Consider the following 19,104-nt stretch of genomic DNA (forward strand, 5'->3'; position numbering starts at 1 on the left):
AGGGGTGTACAGAGATAGGGAGGGGGTGTAGGGGCTGGAGGGGTTACAGAGATAGGGCGGGGGTGTAGGGGCTGGAGGGGGTTACTGAGATAGGGGAGGGAGTGTAGGGGCTGGAGGGGGTTACAGAGATAGGGAGGGGGTGTAGGGGCTGGAGGGGGTTACAGAGATAGGGAGGGGTGTAGGGGCTGGAGGGGGTTACAGAGATAGGGAGGGGGTGTAGGGGCTGGAGGTGGTTACAGAGATAGGGAGGGGGTGTAGGGGCTGGAGGGGGTTACAGCGATAGGGAGGGGGTGTAGGAGCTGTAGGGGGTTACAGAGATAGGGAGGGTTCAGAGTGGGTGTGGCTAACGTGGGAGCTGTCCCTCTCAGAGTGATCTTCCTGGATGTTGCTGTAACTGCCCTCCTGGTGCTGTCTGAGTCCTGGGTTTTCTGCTATTCCTGATGAAGGGCTTTTGCCCGAAACGCCGATTTTCCCGCTCCTCGGATGCTGCCCTGACCTGCTGTGCTTTTCCAGCACCGCTCTAATCCTGTATCCCGGATTTGTGTTTTACCCAGCTTCCAGCTCTCCGGGCTCTGCTGTTGGCTGCTGACCCGATAGATCCCGATGGGAAAATGCTGATGGAATGGGGCAGAGCCTTGCTGGGATAATCTTTTCTCACGTTCCTGAGCTGGTAACGAGGGAAGCGTTTACCTTCCTCAGCACTGACATCAGAGCCGTGACTGAATGTTAGAGACTCATAGAGTCCTACAGCACGGACAGACCATTCGGCCCAACCAGCCCGTGCCGACCCTAACCCCAAACTAAACTAGTCCCAGCTGCCTGCTCCTGGCCCATCTCTCCCCAACCCTTTCCTATCCAGGTCCTTATCCAAATGTACCCACACCCCCCACTCCCTCAGGAAGTTCACTCCACACACACACCACCCTCTGGGTAAAAGATTTGCCCCTCATGTCTTTGTTAAATCTCTCCCCTCTTACCTTAAAAATGTGCCTCCTTGTGTCGAAATCCCCCACCCCAGGGAACAGACACCTACCATTAACCCTATCCAGGCCCCTCATGGTTTTATAAACCTCTATAAGGTCACCTCTACGCTCCAGTGAAAAATCTCCCAGCCCATCCAGCCTCTCCCTATAACCCAAACCCTCCATACCCGGCAACATCCTGGTAAATCTCTCCTGACCCCCTTCTCCAGTTTAATAATAACCTTCCTGTAACAGGGAGACCGGAACTGGACACGGTATTCCAGACGAGGCTACACCAATGTCCTGTACAACCCCAACATGACGTTCCCCAACTCCCTGTACTCAAAGGTCTGAGCAATGAAGTCAAGAGTGCTAAACGTCTCATTAACCCCCTTCTCCCTGTGACACAAACTTCACAGGATCATGTACCTGCACCCCTCGGTCCCTCTACTCTACAACCCTGCCCAAGGCAGATTTGAAAGATTTGTTTTGAACAATTGTGTGACCCATACAAACCTGCCTTGGACAGTTAAACAATCGATGCTGTGCGATAGGGAAGGTACTGGGTACAGCAACAACAATCCCACAGATTGGAGAGCTTTCTGAGGGGCGGGGGGGGATCACAATTACATTTTTACAGTCTGTGTGCAAACACACCCATGGCCCCTATCTCTGTCCGTGTCTCTGTCTCTCTCTCTCTGTCTCTCTCTCTCTCTCTGATTCTCTCTCTCTCTCTGTCTGTCTCTCTCTGTCTTTTTCTTTCTGTCTCTCTCTCTTACACTGTCTCTTTTTCTGTCTCTCTATCTTTCTCTGTCTCTCTCTTTCTGTCTCTCTCTCTGTCTCTCTCTCTCTGTCTCTCTCTCTGTCTCCCTTTCAGTCTCACTCTGTCTCACTGTTTCTCTCTCTCTTTCTCTGTCTCTCTCTCTCTCTCTGTCTCTCTCTTTCTGTGTGTCTCTCTCTCTCTCTCTGTCTCTCTCTTCCTGTCTCTCTCTCTTTCTCTGTCTCACTGTTTCTCTGTCTCTCTTTTTCTCTGTCTCTGTCTCTTAAAGGGTCTCAGGACCTCTCTTAAAGGGGCAGCACACTGCATCAGGTGAGCTCACCAAAGAAGGCCCACCTTACCAGGTGTTAAAGGGACCTCTCTCCACGGCTCTGGGATAGTGTGGAGAGCGTGCCCCGTTCCTTCACACCCAAAGGAGGTTGTGGTTCTGCAGCTGCTGAATGATCCTGGATCACTGTGTTTCAGGAAAGCCGAGGGGCCTGGGGGAGAAGATGGTCTGTAATGAGGAAGCCCCTTGCCCCTTCACACTGTGGCTAACACACTCTGTTTGTCTTGTCCAGCTCATCCAGGGCTCAGAGCTCGGGAACAGGCTGGGACTGGGCCTGGCCGAAGATTATTGTATCAACTCAACGATGATGACAGCGGATTAGGCCAGAACTGTACCCCACCAGGTGAGTAGGAGAGCTGAGAGGGACTGGCACCTCCCGTGTGGCTGTGGGAGGAGTGATGAAGGGCTGGGAACGTGAGGAGATAGATATAACATTCTCTGCTCAATAACCTCTCTCGATCGAATGCTGTGATCTGCAGCGTAACCCCCCCCCCCCCCCCCCGTATAGGTGACCTCTGAATGCCAGCCCTCACCCCAACCACTGTCCTCAAACAACAGGAGACTTTCCAACACAACACGATCTGCACATCCCGCACAAAATGTACTCTAACATCCGGCATTAACATGAGGCATCCTGTCCAACTGGGAGAGCGCGAGGACAACAGACGCTGGAGATCAGAGTGCTTGGTGCTGGAGGGGCGGCTCAGTGATTAACACCAGGGTCCCAGGTTCGATCCCACCCTCGGGGTGTCTGTCTGTGTAGAGTCTGTGTAGAGTTTTCACATTCTCCCTGTGTCTGCGTGGGTTTCCTCCGGCTGCTCCAGTTTCCTCCCACAGTCCAAAGATGTGCAGGTTAGGGTGGGTTGGCCATGGGAAATTGTCCCATAGTGCCCAGGGATGTGCAGGTTAGGGTGGATTGGCTGTGGGAAATTGTCCCATAGTGCCCAGGGATGTGCAGGTTAGGGTGGATTGGCCGTGGGAAATTGTCCCATAGTGCCCAGAGATGTACAGGTTAGGGTGGATTGGCTGTGGGAAATTGTCCCATAGTGCCCAGGGATGTGCAGGTTAGGGTGGATTGGCCGTGGGAAATTGTCCCATAGTGCCCAGAGATGTACAGGTTAGGGTGGATTGGCCGTGGGAAATTGTCCCATAGTGCCCAGGGATGTGCAGGTTAGGGTGGATTGGCCATGGGAAATTGTCCCATAGTGCCCAGGGATGTGCAGGTTAGGGTGGATTGGCCGTGGGAAATTGTCCCATAGTGCCCAGGGATGTGCAGGTTAGGGTGGATTGGCCATGGGAAATTGTCCCATAGTGCCCAGGGATGTGCAGGTTAGGGTGGATTGGCCATGGGAAATTGTCCCATAGTGTCCAGGGATGTGCAGGTTAGGGTGGATTGGCTGTGGGAAATTGTCCCATAGTGCCCAGGGATGTGCAGGTTAGGGTGGATTGGCCATGGGAAATTGTCCCATAGTGCCCAGGGATGTGCAGGTTAGGGGGGATTGGCTGTGGGAAATTGTCCAATAGTGCCCAGGGATGTGCAGGTTAGGGTGGGTTGGCCATGGGAAATTGTCCCATAGTGCCCAGGGATGTTCAGGTTAGGATGGATTGGCCGTGGAAATTGTCCCATAGTGTCCAGGGATGTACAGGTTAGGGTGGATTGGCCATGGGAAATTGTCCCATAGTGCCCAGGGATGTGCAGGTTAGGGGGATTGGCTGTGGGAAATTGTCCAATAGTGCCCAGGGATGTGCAGGTTAGGGTGGGTTGGCCATGGGAAATTGTCCCATAGTGCCCAGGGATGTTCAGGTTAGGATGGATGTTGGCCGTGGGAAATTGTCCCATAGTGTCCAGGGATGTACAGGTTAGGGTGGATTGGCCATGGGAAATTGTCCCATAGTGCCCAGGGATGTGCAGGTTAGGGTGGATTGGCTGTGGGAAATTGTCCCATAGTGCCCAGGGATGTGCAGGTTAGGGTGGATTGGCCGTGGGAAATTGTCCCATAGTGTCCAGGGATGTACAGGTTAGGGTGGATTGGCCATGGGAAATTGTCCCATAGTGTCCAGGGATGTGCAGGTTAGGGTGGATTGGCCGTGGGAAATTGTCCCATAGTGCCCAGGGATGTGCAGGTTAGGGTGGATTGGCCATGGGAAATTGTCCCATAGTGCCCAGGGATGTGCAGGTTAGGGTGGATTGGCCGTGGGAAATTGTCCCATAGTGCCCAGGGATGTGCAGGTTAGGGTGGATTGGCCATGGGAAATTGTCCCATAGTGCCCAGGGATGTGCAGGTTAGGGTGGATTGGCCGTGGGAAATTGTCCCATAGTGCCCAGGGATGTGCAGGTTAGGGTGGATTGGCCATGGGAAATTGTCCCATAGTGTCCAGGGATGTGCAGGTTAGGGTGGATTGGCCGTGGGAAATTGTCCCATAGTGCCCAGGGATGTGCAGGTTAGGGTGGATTGGCCATGGGAAATTGTCCCATAGTGCCCAGGGATGTGCAGGTTAGGGTGGATTGGCCGTGGGAAATTGTCCCATAGTGTCCAGGGATGTGCAGGTTAGGGTGGATTGGCCGTGGGAAATTGTCCCATAGTGTCCAGGGATGTGCAGGTTAGGGTGGATTGGCTGTGGGAAATTGTCCTGTAGTGTTAGGTGCACTAGTCAGCGGTGAATGGGTCTGGGTGGGCTACTCTTCGGAGGGTCGGTGTGGACTGGTTGGGCCGAAGGGCCTGTTCTACACTGTAGGGGAAACTAAACTAAACTAAAAGCACAGCAGGTCAGGCAGCACCTGAGGAGCAGGGGAATCGATGTCTCAGGCATTAGCCCTTCATCAGGAATGGCGGGGGGGGGGGGGGGGGTTTGAAGGGGGGGCTGAGAGATAAATAGGGGAGTGGGAAGAGGGCTGTGGGGAAGGTAGCTGGGAAGGCAATAGGTAAATCTAGGGGGGGGTTGTGATGGTGATAGGTCAGAGAGGAGGGTGGAGCAGATAGTTGGGAAGGAAGATGGACAGGTCAGGAGGGCGGTGCCGAATTGGAAGGTTGGATCTGGGATGAGGTGGGGGAAGGGGGGAAATGAGGAAACTGGTGAAATCCACATTGATCCCCATGGAGTTGGAGGGTCCTGAGGCGGGAAGGTGAGGCGTTCAACCTCCAGGAGTCAAGTGGTGAGGGAGTGGCGATGGAGGAGGCCCAGGACCTGCATGTCCTTGGCGGGGTGGGAAGGGAGAGCTGAAGTGTTCAGCCACGGGGCGATGAGGTTGGTGGGTGCGGGTGTCCCGGAGATGTTCCCTGGTCAACTGCACCCTGTGGCACATCAAACAGCAAAGACTATCCCAACGGGCCCGACAAATTTCCCAGCAACCCACACAACTCCCAGATTCCACGGGTCACCCATTCACAATAAATCATGACCGTGTACCCCAAATCGTCACCGGGGAACGGGCGAATGTCCACAAACACCCTTACAAATTCCCTCCAGCCCCTACACCCCCTCCCCTATCTCTGTAACCCCCTCCAGCCCCTACACCCCCTCCCTATCTCTGTAACCCCCCTCCAGCCCCTACACCCCTCCCTATCTCTGTAACCCCCTCCAGCCCCTACACCCCCTCCATATCTCTGTAACCCCCTCCAGCCCCTACACCCCCTCCCTATCTCTGTAACCCCCCTCCAGCCCCAACACCCCCTCCCTATCTCTGTAACCCCCCTCCAGCCCCTACACCCCCTCCCTATCTCTGTAACCCCCCTCCAGCACCTACAACCCCTCCCTATCTCTGTAACCCCCTCCAGCCCCTACACCCCCTCTCTATCTCTGTAACCCCCTCCAGCCCCAAGACCCCTCCCTATCTCTGTAGCCCCCTCCAACCCCTACACCCCTCCCTATCTCTGTAACCCCCTCCAGCCCCTACACCCCCTCCCTATCACTGTAACCCCCTCCAGCCCCTACACCCCCTCCCTATCTCTGTAACCCCCTCCAGCCCCTATACCCCCTCCCTATCTCTGTAACCCCCCTCCAGCACGTACAACCCCTCCCTATCTCTGTAACCCCCTCCAGCCCCTATACCCCCTCCCTATCTCTGTAACCCCCCTCCAGCACGTACAACCCCTCCCTATCTCTGTAACCCCTCCAACTCCTACACCCCCTCCCCTATCTCTGTAACCCCCCTCCAGCACGTACAACCCTCCCTATCTCTGTAACCCCCTCCAACTCCTACACCCCCTCCCTATCTCTGTAACCCCCCTCCAGCACCTACAACTCCTCCCTATCTCTGTAACCCCCTCCAGCCCCTACAACCCCTCCCTATTTCTGTAACCCCCCTCCAGCTCCTACACCCCCTCCCTATCTCTGTAACCCCCCTCCAGCCCCTACACCCCCTCCCTATTTCTGTAACCCCCTCCAGCCTCTACACCCCCCCTATCTCTGTAACCCCCCTCCAGCCCCTACACCCCCTCCCTATCTCTGTAACCCCCTCCAGCCCAACACCCCCTCCCTATCTCTGTATGCCGGGGCAGGGCTGGGAGGGGGTGGGCAATGGAAGTGACCGGTGGGAGCGTTGGTTGGGGGTGGCTCTGGGCTAGAGAATTCTCTCTCAAAGCTTCTCTGTCTCCCGCTCTCTGTCTCTCTCTTCCCCCTTCTCTCTCTCTCTCTCTCTCTCTCTCTCTGCCACCACTAACTCCTGATGTAGTTCTTGCATCAGAGACCTCTTGAACGTCCCTGTCCTCTCCTACCCCAGACAGGGGGCGTACCCCAGTGTCTCAGACCCGGGAACCATCCCACAATCACCCCGAGGGGAAATGGATCCTCTCTTGTCAATTCCACCTGTGGGATCTGCCTGTGCAGAAACATGCTCACCACAGCATGGCACCCATTGGCCCTGAGTGCTTCGTGGGTGTACCGAGGCAGTGAAAGGCACTCTACAAATGCAGGGGCCCTCCACTTTCTTTGAATAATCCCATGATGCACATCCCTCCGCCATCCCCCTGACAGTTACAAGTTGCCATGACAATGGCTCAGCTCGGGCCTACCAATTAGGCTTCATCATTTTTATATCTAAACAAAGCCTACCAAGCTGTGAATCCTGGCACTGCCAACGTGCCAACAGATGACTGCAAAAGCCTTCCAAGTAACTCATCCGCAAGCAAAATGACAGAATTAACATGGATTTTAAAAAAAATGCTAAATCCTCCTTTCGATTAGCATTAACTCTGTGAGGCTGAACTCCCAGCCAGACGCTGAGTGAGGGAAAGCCTTGAAGGGATTCAGAAGTTTTTTAAAAAAAGACGTTTAAAAGTTTTGTTTTTGATTGATGGAGATTTTACCAAGACCTCACGACAGCTCAACGGCTGCAGGAGCCCTCACTCACAGCCTTGTCGCCTCCAGGCCTGAACATTCCGACTGCTCCCCCAAATTCTACCTTCCAGAAACTTCCCAAACCCTGCTGCCCCCCGTGTTCCCGACTCACACCCATTGTCCTTCCTTTCCGTTCCCCTCAACACCCCTGGGATCCAGAGCCACAGGGGCTGCCAGTCGCGCTATACCTCACCGACAAAATTCCCGTCGTTCCTAGGAACTTGACACTCTTCCCAGGATTGTCAACCATAGTCATAGAGATGTACAGCATGGAAACAGACCCTTCGGTCCAACCCGTCCGTGCCGACCAGATATCCCAACCCAATCAAGTCCCACCTGCCAGCGCCCGGCCCATATCCCTCCAAACCCTTCCTATTCATATACCCATCCAAATGCCTCTTAAATGTTGCAAATTGTACCAGCCTCCACCACATCCTCTGGCAGCTCATTCCATACACGTACCACCCTCTGTGTGAAAAAGTTGCCCCTTAGGTCTCTTTTATATCTTTCCCCTCTCACCATTAACCTGTGCCCTCTAGTTCTGGACTCCCCCACCCCAGGGAAAAGGCTTTGCCTATTTATCCTATCCATGTCCCTCATAATTTTGTAACTCTCTATAAGGTCACCCCTCAGCCTCCAACGTTCCAGGGAAAACAGCCCCAGCCTGTTCAGCCTCTCCCCTATAGCTCAGATCCTCCAACCCTGGCAACATCCTTGTAAATCTTTTCTGAACCCTTTCAAGTTTCACAACATCCTCCTGATAGAGAAAGACAAAAAGAGAGATTATAGAGTCATACAACACCGAAACCGACCATTAGGCCCAACTCTTCCACGCTAGCCAGAGATCCCAAGCTAAACTTAGTCCCACTTGGCTTGCATATTTCCAAGTCGGGATGGTGAGGGGCTCGGAGGGGAACTTGCAGGGGGTGGTGTTCCCATGTACCTGCTGCCCCTTGTCCTTCTGGATGGTAGTGGCCGTGGGTTTGGAAGGTGCTGCCTGAGGGTCTTTGGGAGTTTCTGCAGTGTATCTTGTAGCTGGTACACACTGCTGCTACTGAGCGTCGGTGGGGGGAGAGAGGGGAGGGAGGGGGTGTTTGTGGGTGTGGGGCCAATCCAGCGGGGCTGCTTTGTCCCTGGATGGTGTCGAGCTTCTTGAGTGTTGTTGGAGCTGCCCCCATCCAGGGGCAAGTGGGGAGTATCCCCTCACCCTCCTGCCTTGTGCCTTGTAGATGGTGGGACAGGCTTTGGGGGGAGTCAGGAGGGGAGTTACTCGCTGCAGGATTCCCAGCCTCTGACCTGCTCTTGTAGCCGCTGGGTTTATGTGGTGAGTCCAGTAGAGTTTCTGGTCAATGGTAACCCCCAGGATGTTTAGATTAGATTAGATTACATTACAGTGTGGAAACAGGCCCTTCGGCCCAACAAGTCCACACCAACCCGCCGAAGCGCAACCCACCCATACCCCTACATTTACCCCTTACCTAATACTATGGACAATTTAGCATGGCCAATTCACCTGACCTGCACATCTTTGGACTGTGGGAGGAAACCGGAGCACCCGGAGGAAACCCACGCAGACACGGGGAGAACGTGCAAACTCCACACAGTGGGTCGCCTGAGGTGGGAATTGAACCCGGGTCTCAGGTGCTGTGAAGCAGCAGTGCTATCCACTGTGCCACCGTGCCGCCCATGTTGATGGGGGTAGAGTCAGTGAGGGTAATTAAATGGTGCATAATCCCCTGATTGAGGGGTGGCTGGGGAGTGTGTGTTAGACGGTTCTATAAGGGGATGAGGATGGGTAATGAGGGGGTGGTATCGGGGGCAGTGACGTGGGTGAGGGGTGGTAGTGTGGCTGGAAGGTGCTGGAACTTTGGTGCCAGGTCTCGTGAGTGTCCGTGAGCATCCACCTGCCACATCCCTGAACTCTGGGCACAGAGTGGGCAGAGCGGAATGTTCTAGATCAATGCTGGCAGCATTGACAGTGTGGGGAGCAGCTGGTCTGTCTGTTTGATGCCCTGATTAATTCATTTCCATCGCTCCTGCCAAAGTAAACTTTATCACAAGCTCTGAATAAAATTCACATTTATAGAATTATCCACCAGGTGGTACGTAAACAGCAGTGGGTCTCTCTCTCTCGCTCTCTCTCGCTCTCTCTCTCTCGCTCTCTCCCTCACCTGATCTCTCTGTCTCATTCTGTCTCTCTCTCTTTCCCTCTATCTCTCTCTCTCTCTCATTCTATCTCTCTCTTTCCCTCTATCTCTCTCTCTCTCATTCTGTCTCTCTCTCTTTCCCTCTATCTCTCTCTCTCTCATTCTGTCTCTCTCTCTTTCCCTCTATCTCTCTCTCTCTCTCATTCTGTCTCTCTCTCTTTCATTTTCTTTATCTCTCCCTTTCTCGCTCCCCCCGTCGATCCCCTCCCTTTCTCTCTTCCTCTCTCTTGCTCCCCTCTCTCCCCCCCCGCCCTCTCCAACTTCCCCCAACTCCCTCTCCCTCCCTCCCCCTTCCCCCTCCCTCCTGACCCTCTTCTCTCTCTCCCCCCTCCCCTCTCCCTCTCCTCTCTCTCTCCCCCTCCTCCTCTCCCTCCTGTCCCCCCTTCTCTCTCCCCCTCCCCTCTCCCTCTCCTCCCTCTCTCCCCCTCCCCTCTCCCTCCTCCCCCTCTCTCCCCCTCCCCTCTCCCTCCTGTCCCCCCTTCTCTCTCCCCCTCCCCCTCTCCCTCCTCCTCCCTCTCTCCCCCTCCTCCTCTCCCCCCTGTCCCCACTTCTCTCTCCCCCTCCCCTCTCCCTCTCCTCCCACTCTCCCCCTCCCCTCTCCCTCTCCTCCCTCTCTCCCACTCCCCTCTCCCTCCTGTCCCCCCTTCTCTCACCCCCTCCCCTCTCCCTCTCCTCTCTCTCTCCCCCTCCTCTCTCCTCCTGTCCCCCCTTCTCTCTCCCCCCCCCCCCTCCCTCTCCTCCCTCTCTCCCCCTCCCCTCTCCCTCTCCTCCCTCTCTCACCATCCCCTCTCCCTCCTGTCCCCCCTTCTCTCTCCCCCTCCCCTCTCCCTCCTGTCCCCCCTCTCTCTCCCCCTCCCTCTCCCTCTCCTCCTCTCTCTCCCCCTCCCCTCTCCCTCCTGTCCCCCCTTCTCTCTCCCCCTCCCCTCTCCCTCTCCTCCCTCTCTCCCCCTCCCCTCTCCCTCCTGTCCCTCCTCTCTCTCTCCCACTCACTCTCCCTCCTCCTCTCTCTCTCTCCCCCTCTGTCTGCCACCCCCTTTCTCTACTTCCTTCTCCCCTCTCCCTTCTCCCCTACTCTTCCACTCCCACCTTTTTCCCCCTCCTTCTCTCCCCCTCTCTCTCCATTCCTCTCTCCCTGTCTCTCTGCCTATTTCCCCCTCCTTAACCACAGTCTGATACAGCTGCAGCGTGACATCCTGATTCCTGTGCTCAGTTCCCCGACCAATAAAAGCAAGCACACCATACCCCTCCTTTATCGCCCTCTCTCCTTGAGTGGGCACTTACAGGGAACGGTGGATTTAAACCCCCAGATCCCTCTGTACATCGATACCGTCCAGGCTCCTGACATTAACTCTATACTTTACGTTAACCTTTGATCTCTCAAAGTGCAGCACCTCACTCTAACCCGGATTAAACCCCACCTGCCATTTCCCCGCCCATATCTGAAACTGATCCAGATCCCACTGTATCCTTTGGGCAACGCCTTCACTGTCCATAACTCCACCAACCGGTGTATTATCTGCAAACATACTAACCCTCCCATCTACATTTCCATCCAAGTCACAAACAGCAGAGCTCCCAGTACGGATCCCTGCGGAACAGCACCAGTTCAGGGACCCCCACCCTAAGAATCCCCTTCCACCACTGGTGTCTGCCTCCCATGGACAAGCCAATTCTGAATCCCCCACACAGCCAAGTCACCGTGGATCCCATACATCGTAATATAAGGGCAGAGCAGTAGATGTGATCTATATGGGCTTCAGTAAGGCGTTCGACAAGGTTCCCCACGGGAGACTGGTTAGCAAGGTTAGATCTCATGGAATACAGGGAGAACTAGCCATTTGGATACAGAACTGGCTCAAAGGTAGAAGACAGAGGGTGGTGGTGGAGGGTTGTTTTTCAGACTGGGGCCTGTGACCAGTGGAGTGCCACAAGGATCGGTGCTGGGACCTCTACTTTTTGTCATTTACATAAATGATTTGGATGTGAGCATAAGAGGTACAGTTAGTAAGTTTGCAGATGACACTTGGAGGTGTAGTGGACAGCGAAGAGGGTTACCTCAGAATACAACAGGATCTGGACCAGATGGGCCAATGGGCTGAGAAGTGGCAGATGGAGTTTAATTCAGATAAATGTGAGGTGCTGCATTTTGGGAAAACAAATCTTAGCAGGACTTATACACTTAATGGTAAGGTCCTGGGGAGTGTTGCTGGACAAAGAGACCTTGGAGTGTAGGTTCATAGCTCCTTGAAAGTGGAGTCACAGGTAGATAGGATAGTGAAGAAGGCGTTTGGTATGCTTTCCTTTATTGGTCAGAGTATTGAGTACAGGAATTGAGAGGTCATGTTGCGGCTGTACAGGACATTGGTTAGGCCACTGTTGGAATATTGTGTGCAATTCTGGTCTCTTTCCTATCGAAAAGATGTTGTGAAACTTGAAAGGGTCCAGAAAAGATTTACAAGGATGTTGCCAGGGTTGGAGGATCTGAGCTACAGGGAGAGGCTGAACAGGCTGGGGCTGTTTTCCCCGGAGTGTCAGAGGCTGAGGGGTGACCTTATAGAGGTTTATAAAATTATGAGGGGCATGGATAGGGTAAATAGGCAAAGTCTTTTCCCTGGGGTCGGGGAGTCCAGAACTAGAGGGACATAGGTTTAGGGTGAGAGGGGAAAGATATAAAAGAGACCTCAGGGGCAACTTTTTCACCCAGAGGGTGGTACGTGTATGGAATGAGCTGCCAGAGGATGTGGTGGAGGCTGGTACAATTGCAACATTTAAGAGGCATTTGGATGGGGATATGAATAGGAAGGGTTTGGAGGAATGTGGGCCAAGTGCTGGCAGGTGGGACTAGATTGGGTTGGGATATCTGGGTCAGCATGGACAGGTTGGGCTGAAGGATCTGTTTCTATGCTGTACGTCTTTTCTTCTACAGGAGCGTAATATGCAGGACCTTATTGAAAATCAGGGAGTGTCTGTGTGTGTGGGGGTGAAGGGTGTGTGTGAGGTGTGGGTGAGCGGTGTGGGGGTGTGGGTGTGGGTGTGTGTGTGTGTGGGTGTGGGGGTGTGGGTGTGGGTGTGTGTGTGTGTGTGTGGGTGTGGGTGTGTGGGGGTGTGTGGGTGTGGGGGGTGTGGGGGTTAGTGGTGTGTGTGTGGTGTGTGGGTGTGGGGGTGTGTGTGGGTATGGGGGTGTTGGGGTGTGGGTATGGGGGGGTGTGGGTGTGGGGGGGGTGTGGGTGTGTGGGGGTGTGTGGGTGTGGGGGGGTGTGTGGGTGTGGGGGGGGGTGTGGGGGTTAGTGGTGTGTGTGTGGTGTGTGGGTGTTGGGGTGTGGGTGTGGGGGGTGTGTGGGGGTTAGGGGTGTGTGTGTGGGGGGGTGTGTGGGTGTGGGGGGGTGTTGGGGTTAGGGGTGTGTGTGTGGTGTGTGGGTGTTGGGGTGTGGGTGTGGGGGGTGTGTGTGTGTGGGTGTGGGGGGTGGTGGGTGTGTGGGTGTGGGGGGTGTGTGTGTGGGTGTGGGGGGTGTGGGTGTGGGGGGTGTGGGGGTTAGGGGTGAGTGTGTGGTGTGTGGGTGTTGGGGAGTGGGTGTGGGGGTGTGTGGGTGTGGGGGGGGTGGGTTTGGGGGGTGTGTGGGTGTGGGGGTTAGGGGTGAGTGTGTGGTGTGTGGGTGTTGGGGTGTGGGTGTGGGGGGGGTGTGTGTGGGTGTGGGGGGTGGTGGGTGTGTGGGTGTTGGGGTGTGGGTGTGGGGGTGTGTGGGGGTGTGAGGGGGTGTGGGGGTTAGGGGTGTGTGTGTGGTGTGTGGGTGTGGAGGTGTGTGTGGGTATGGGGGTGTTGGGGTGTGGGTATGGGGGGGTGTGGGTGTGGGGGTGTGTGTGGGGGTGTGGGGGGGTGTGGGTGTGGGGGAGTGTGTGGGTGTGTGGGGGTGTGGGTGTGTGGGGGTGTGTGGGTGTGGGGGGGGTGTGGGGGTTAGGGGTGTGTGTGTGGGGGGGTGTGTGGGTGTGGGGGGGTGTGGGTGTGTGGGGGTGTGGGTGTGTGGGGGTGTGTGGGTGTGGGGGGGGGTGTGGGGGTTAGGGGTGTGTGTGTGGGGGGGTGTGTGGGTGTGGGGGGGTGTTGGGGTTAGGGGTGTGTGTGTGGTGTGTGGGTGTTGGGGTGTGGGTGTGGAGGGGGTGTGTGGGTGTGGGGGGGTTAGGGGTGTGGGTGTGTGTGGGTGTGTGGGTGTTGGGGTGTGGGTGTGGGGATGTGTGGGTGTGGGGGGTGTGTGGGGGTGTTGGGGTGTGTGGGTGTGTGGGAGGGTGTGTGTGGGTGTGTGGGTGTGGGGGGTGTGTGGGGGTGTTGGGGTGTGTGTGGGTGTGGGGGTGTGGGGGGTGTGTGGGGGTGTTGGGGTGTGAGGGGTGTGGGGGGGTGTTGGGGTGTGAGGGGTGTGGGTGGGTGGGGGTGTGTGGGTGTGGGGGATGTGTGGGGGTGTTGGGGTGTGGGTGTGTGTGGGTGTGGGGGTGTGAGGGGTGTGGGTGGGTGGGGGTGTGTGGGTGTGGGGGGTGTGTGGGGGTGTTGGGGTGTGTGGGTGTGTGGGTGGGTGGGGGTGTGTGGGTGTGGGGGATGTGTGGGGGTGTTGGGGTGTGGGTGTGTGTGGGGGTGTGTGTGGGTGTGTGTGGGTGTGTGGGGGTGTGAGGGGTGTGTGGGTGTGTGTGGGTGTGTGGGTGTGTGGGTGTGGGGGATGTGTGGGGGTGTTGGGGTGTGGGTGTGTGTGGGGGTGTGTGTGGGTGTGTGGGTGTGTGTGGGTGTGTGGGGGTGTGAGGGGTGTGTGGGTGTGTGGGGGTGTGAGGGGTGTGTGGGTGTGGGGGTGTGAGGGGTGTGTGGGTGTTGGGGTGTGGGTGTGTGTGGGTGTGGGGGTGTGAGGGGTGTGGGTGGGTGGGGGTGTGGGGGGTGTGTGGGGGTGTTGGGGTGTGTGGGTGTTGGGGTGTGTGTGGGTGTGGGTGTGTGTGTGGGTGTGGGGGTGTGGGTGTGTGTGGGGGTGTGTGGGGGTGTGTAGGGGTGTGTGGGTGTGTGTGGGTGTGTGTGGGTGTGAGGGGTGTGTGGGTGTGTGTGGGGGTGTGTGTGGGTGTGTGGGTGTGTGAGGGGTGTGTGGGTGTGTGGGGGTGTGTGTGGGTGTGGGGGTGTGTGTGGGTGTGTGGGTGTGGGTGTGTGTGGGTGTGTGTGGGGGTGTGTGTGGGTGTGTGGGTGTGTGAGGGGTGTGTGGGTGTGTGGGGGTGTGTGGGTGTGTGGGGGTGTGAGGGGTGTGTGGGTGTGTGGGTGTGTGGGTGTGAGGGGTGTGGGGGTGTGTGGGGGTGTGTGGGGGTGTGAGGGGTGTGTGTGGGTGTGTGTGTGTGGGTGTGTGGGTGTGAGGGGTGTGAGGGGTGTGTGTGGGTGTGGGGTGGTGTGGGGGTGTGTGGGTGTGCGGGGGGTGTGGGTGTGAGGGGTGTGAGGGGTGTGTGTGGGTGTTGGGGTGTGGGTGTGTGGGTGTGAGGGGTGTGTGTGGGGGTTAGGGGTGTGGGTGTGGGGTGGGAGTCCTGGCTTTGGGACTGAGGCCGGGGAATGTCCTGCTGTTGTATGAAAGCTGGAGTTTGTGGGAATTGGAAACAAACTCAGCACGGTGTTTTATTTTTGGAATGGAATGTGAGGGTGACCGAGTTCACCGGGGTCAGGCTGGCATCTTTCCCCTTTTAAATCAGTTCCTGGCTAAACATTTCACTTTCTGTTTAATCTCGATTAACCCTGTCAGTGCCAGCCTACCCGTTACCACAGTACACCCTCCTCTCCTTTGTCCGATGACTGTTTAAGTCAATCCAAGATTTAATGTAGAGAGGTCAAGGCTCTCTCTAATTGTCGTCATTACAATCGTTCATGGGTATCACTGTCGACACCAACGCTATTTGTCCCTCACACTGAGTGTCTCACCAGGGTCTTCTCAGAGACAACCACTTTGGTCTGATGTCCCGTGTAGGCCAGGCTGGGTAAAGATGGGGCAGATCTCCCCTCCCTGAAGTGACTCAGGTGGGCTTTTGCAATGACTGGGAGAAAGTGAGGACGGCAGATGCTGGAGATCAGAGTCGAGGAGTGTGTGGTGCTGGGAAAGCACAGCAGGTCAGGCAGCATCCGAGGGTCAGGAGAGTCGAGGTTTCGGGCAAAAGCCCTTCATCATGAATTCCCGAAGGGCCTCTGCCCGAAACCTCGACTCTCCCGCCCCTCGGATGCTGCCTGACCTGCTGTGCCTTCCCAGCACCACACACTCCTCGACTCTTGCAATGACTGAACCAAGCTGTGCTTTTCAGATTTTCGGTACAATGTTTGAATTCAACGCCTGGCTGATTTCCTGCTTCCCTGTTCCATTTTTTTCAGGAATCCACGAGTTTCCGAGCGATGTTTTCACCCAGGACGCGAGACAGAATGGAGCTTTGTTGCTGCATGTGTTTTGTGTAAGGAGACAAGTGTGTCAGTGTGTGTGTGAGTGTGAGAGAGAGAGAGCCCGTACCCCAGTGAGAGTCAGTGTGAGTGTGTGTGAGTGTGAGAGAGAGAGAGCCCGTACCCCAGTGAGAGTCAGTGTGTGTGTGTGTGAGCCCGTACCCCAGTGAGGGTGTGTGTGTGTGTGTGTGTGTGTGAGCCCGTACCCCAGTGAGGGTCTGTGTGTGTGTGTGTGAGCCCGTACCCCAGTGAGAGTCAGTGTGTGAGTGTATGAGTGTGTGAGAATGTGTGTGTGTGAGAGAGTGTGTGTGTGTTTCTGAGCCTGTACCCAAATGAGAGTCTGTGTGTGTGTGTGTGTGTGTGTGAGCCCGTACCCCAGTGAGAGTCTGTGTGTGTGTGTGTGTGAGAGCCCGTACCCCAGTGAGAGTCAGTGTGTGTGTGTGTGTGTGTGTGTGTGAGCCCGTACCTCAGTGACAGTCAGTGTGTGTGTGTGTGTGAGAGCCCGTACCCCAGTGAGAGTCAGTGTGTGTGTGTGTGTGTGAGAGCCCGTACCCCAGTGAGAGTCAGTGTGTGTGTGTGTGTGTGTGTGAGAGCCCGTACCCCAGTGAGAGTCTGTGTGTGTGTGTGAGCCCGTACCCCAGTGAGAGTCAGTGTGTGTGTGTGTGTGTGAGAGCCCGTACCCCAGTGAGAGTCAGTGTGTGTGTGTGTGTGTGTGTGAGAGCCCGTACCCCAGTGAGAGTCTGTGTGTGTGTGTGTGTGTGAGAGCCCGTACCCCAGTGAGAGTCTGTGTGTGTGTGTGTGTGTGAGCACGTACCCCAGTGAGAGTCTGTGTGTGTGTGTGTGTGTGTGTGTGTGTGTGAGCCCGTACCCCAGTGAGAGTCTGTGTGTGTGTGTGAGCCCGTACCCCAGTGAGAGTCTGTGTGTGTGTGTGTGTGTGTGAGCCCGTACCCCAGTGAGAGTCTGTGTGTGTGTGTGTGTGTGTGTGTGTGTGTGAGCCCGTACCCCAGTGAGAGTCTGTGTGTGTGTGTGTGAGCCCGTACCCCAGTGAGGGTCTGTGTGTGTGTGTGTGTGTGTGTGTGAGCCCGTACCCCAGTGAGAGTCAGTGTGTGTGTGTGTGTGTGTGTGTGAGCCCGTACCCCAGTGAGAGTCAGTGTGTGTGTGTGTGTGTGTGTGTGAGCCCGTACCCCAGTGAGAGTCAGTGTGTGTGTGTGTGAGCCCGTACCCCAGTGAGAGTCAGTGTGTGTGTGTGTGTGTGAGCCCGTACCCCAGTGAGAGTCTGTGTGTGTGTGTGTGTGTGAGCCCGTACCCCAGTGAGAGTCTGTGTGTGTGTGTGTGTGTGAGCCCGTACCCCAGTGAGAGTCTGTGTGTGTGTGTGTGTGTGAGCCCGTACCCCAGTGAGAGTCTGTGTGTGTGTGTGTGTGTGAGCCCGTACCCCAGTGAGAGTCTGTGTGTGTGTGTGTGTGAGCCCGTACCCCAGTGAGAGTCAGTGTGTGTGTGTGTGTGTGTGAGCCTGTACCCCAGTGAGAGTCTGTGTGTGTGTGTGTGTGTGTGTGTGTGAGCCCGTACCCCAGTGAGAGTCTGTGTGTGTGTGTGTGTGAGCCTGTACCCCAGTGAGAGTCTGTGTGTGTGTGTGTGTGAGCCCGTACCCCAGTGAGAGTCAGTGTGTGTGTGTGTGTGTGTGAGCCTGTACCCCAGTGAGAGTCTGTGTGTGTGTGTGTGTGTGTGTGTGTGAGCCCGTACCCCAGTGAGAGTCTGTGTGTGTGTGTGTGTGAGCCTGTACCCCAGTGAGAGTCTGTGTGTGTGTGTGTGTGTGAGCCCGTACCCCAGTGAGAGTCTGTGTGTGTGTGTGTGTGTGTGTGTGAGCCTGTACCCCAGTGAGAGTCTGTCTGTGTGTGTGTGTGTGTGTGTGTGTGAGCCTGTACCCCAGTGAGAGTCTGTCTGTGTGTGTGTGTGTGAGCCTGTACCCCAGTGAGGGTCTGTGTGTGTGTGTGTGTGTGTGAGCCCGTACCCCAGTGAGGGTCTGTGTGTGTGTGTGTGTGTGTGAGCCCGTACCCCAGTGAGAGTCTGTCTGTGTGTGTGTGTGTGTGTGTGTGAGCCCGTACCCCAGTGAGGGTCTGTGTGTGTGTGTGTGTGTGAGCCCGTACCCCAGTGAGGGTCTGTGTGTGTGTGTGTGTGTGTGTGTGAGCCCGTACCCCAGTGAGAGTCTGTGTGTGTGTGTGTGTGAGCCCGTACCCCAGTGAGGGTCTGTGTGTGTGTGTGTGTGTGTGTGTGAGCCCGTACCCCAGTGCGTGTGTGTGTGTGTGTGTGTGTGTGTGTGTGAGCCCGTACCCCAGTGAGGGTCTGTGTGTGTGTGTGTGTGTGTGTGTGAGCCCGTACCCCAGTGAGAGTCTGTGTGTGTGAGCCTGTACCCCAGTGAGAGTCTGTCTGTGTGTGTGTGTGAGCCTGTACCCCAGTGAGGGTCTGTGTGTGTGTGTGTGTGTGAGCCCGTACCCCAGTGAGAGTCTGTGTGTGTGTGTGTGTGAGCCTGTACCCCAGTGAGGGTCTGTGTGTGTGTGTGTGTGTGAGCCCGTACCCCAGTGAGAGTCAGTGTGTGTGTGTGTGTGTGTGTGAGCCCGTACCCCAGTGAGAGTCAGTGTGTGTGTGTGTGTGTGTGTGACAGCCCGTACCCCAGTGAGAGTCTGTGTGTGTGTGTGTGTGTGTGAGAGCCCGTACCCCAGTGAGAGTCTGTGTGTGTGTGTGTGTGTGTGTGTGTGTGTGAGAGCCCGTACCCCAGTGAGAGTCTGTGTGTGTGTGTGTGTGTGTGTGAGAGCCCGTACCCCAGTGAGAGTCTGTGTGTGTGTGTGTGAGAGCCCGTACCCCAGTGAGAGTCAGTGTGTGTGTGTGTGACAGCCCGTACCCCAGTGAGGGTCTGTGTGTGTGTGTGTGTGTGTGAGCCTGTACCCCAGTGAGAGTCAGTGTGTGTGTGAGCCTGTACCCCAGTGAGAGTCAGTGTGTGTGTGAGCCTGTACCCCAGTGAGAGTCTGTGTGTGTGTGTGTGACAGCCCGTACCCCAGTGAGAGTCTGTGTGT

General features: G+C 56.1%; 1 protein-coding gene across 1 annotated transcript in view; it reads left to right on the top strand.

Annotated features, from left to right (window-relative positions):
• Positions 1-2,356: 2,356 nt before the first annotated feature.
• Positions 2,357-19,104, top strand: part of LOC122547681 (sodium/potassium/calcium exchanger 3-like) — a 161,102-nt gene continuing 144,354 nt past the window's right edge. Inside the window, exons 1-2 of the mRNA XM_087983563.1 lie at positions 2,357-2,411; positions 15,974-16,050. The gene's annotated coding sequence lies outside the window, so the exon portion shown is untranslated. The remainder of the gene's footprint in view (positions 2,412-15,973; positions 16,051-19,104) is intronic.

This window comes from Chiloscyllium plagiosum, unplaced genomic scaffold, assembly GCF_037043375.1.
Source record: "Chiloscyllium plagiosum isolate Xiang-an unplaced genomic scaffold, Cpla_swu_hap1 HiC_scaffold_46, whole genome shotgun sequence".
Lineage (NCBI taxonomy): Eukaryota > Metazoa > Chordata > Chondrichthyes > Orectolobiformes > Hemiscylliidae > Chiloscyllium > Chiloscyllium plagiosum.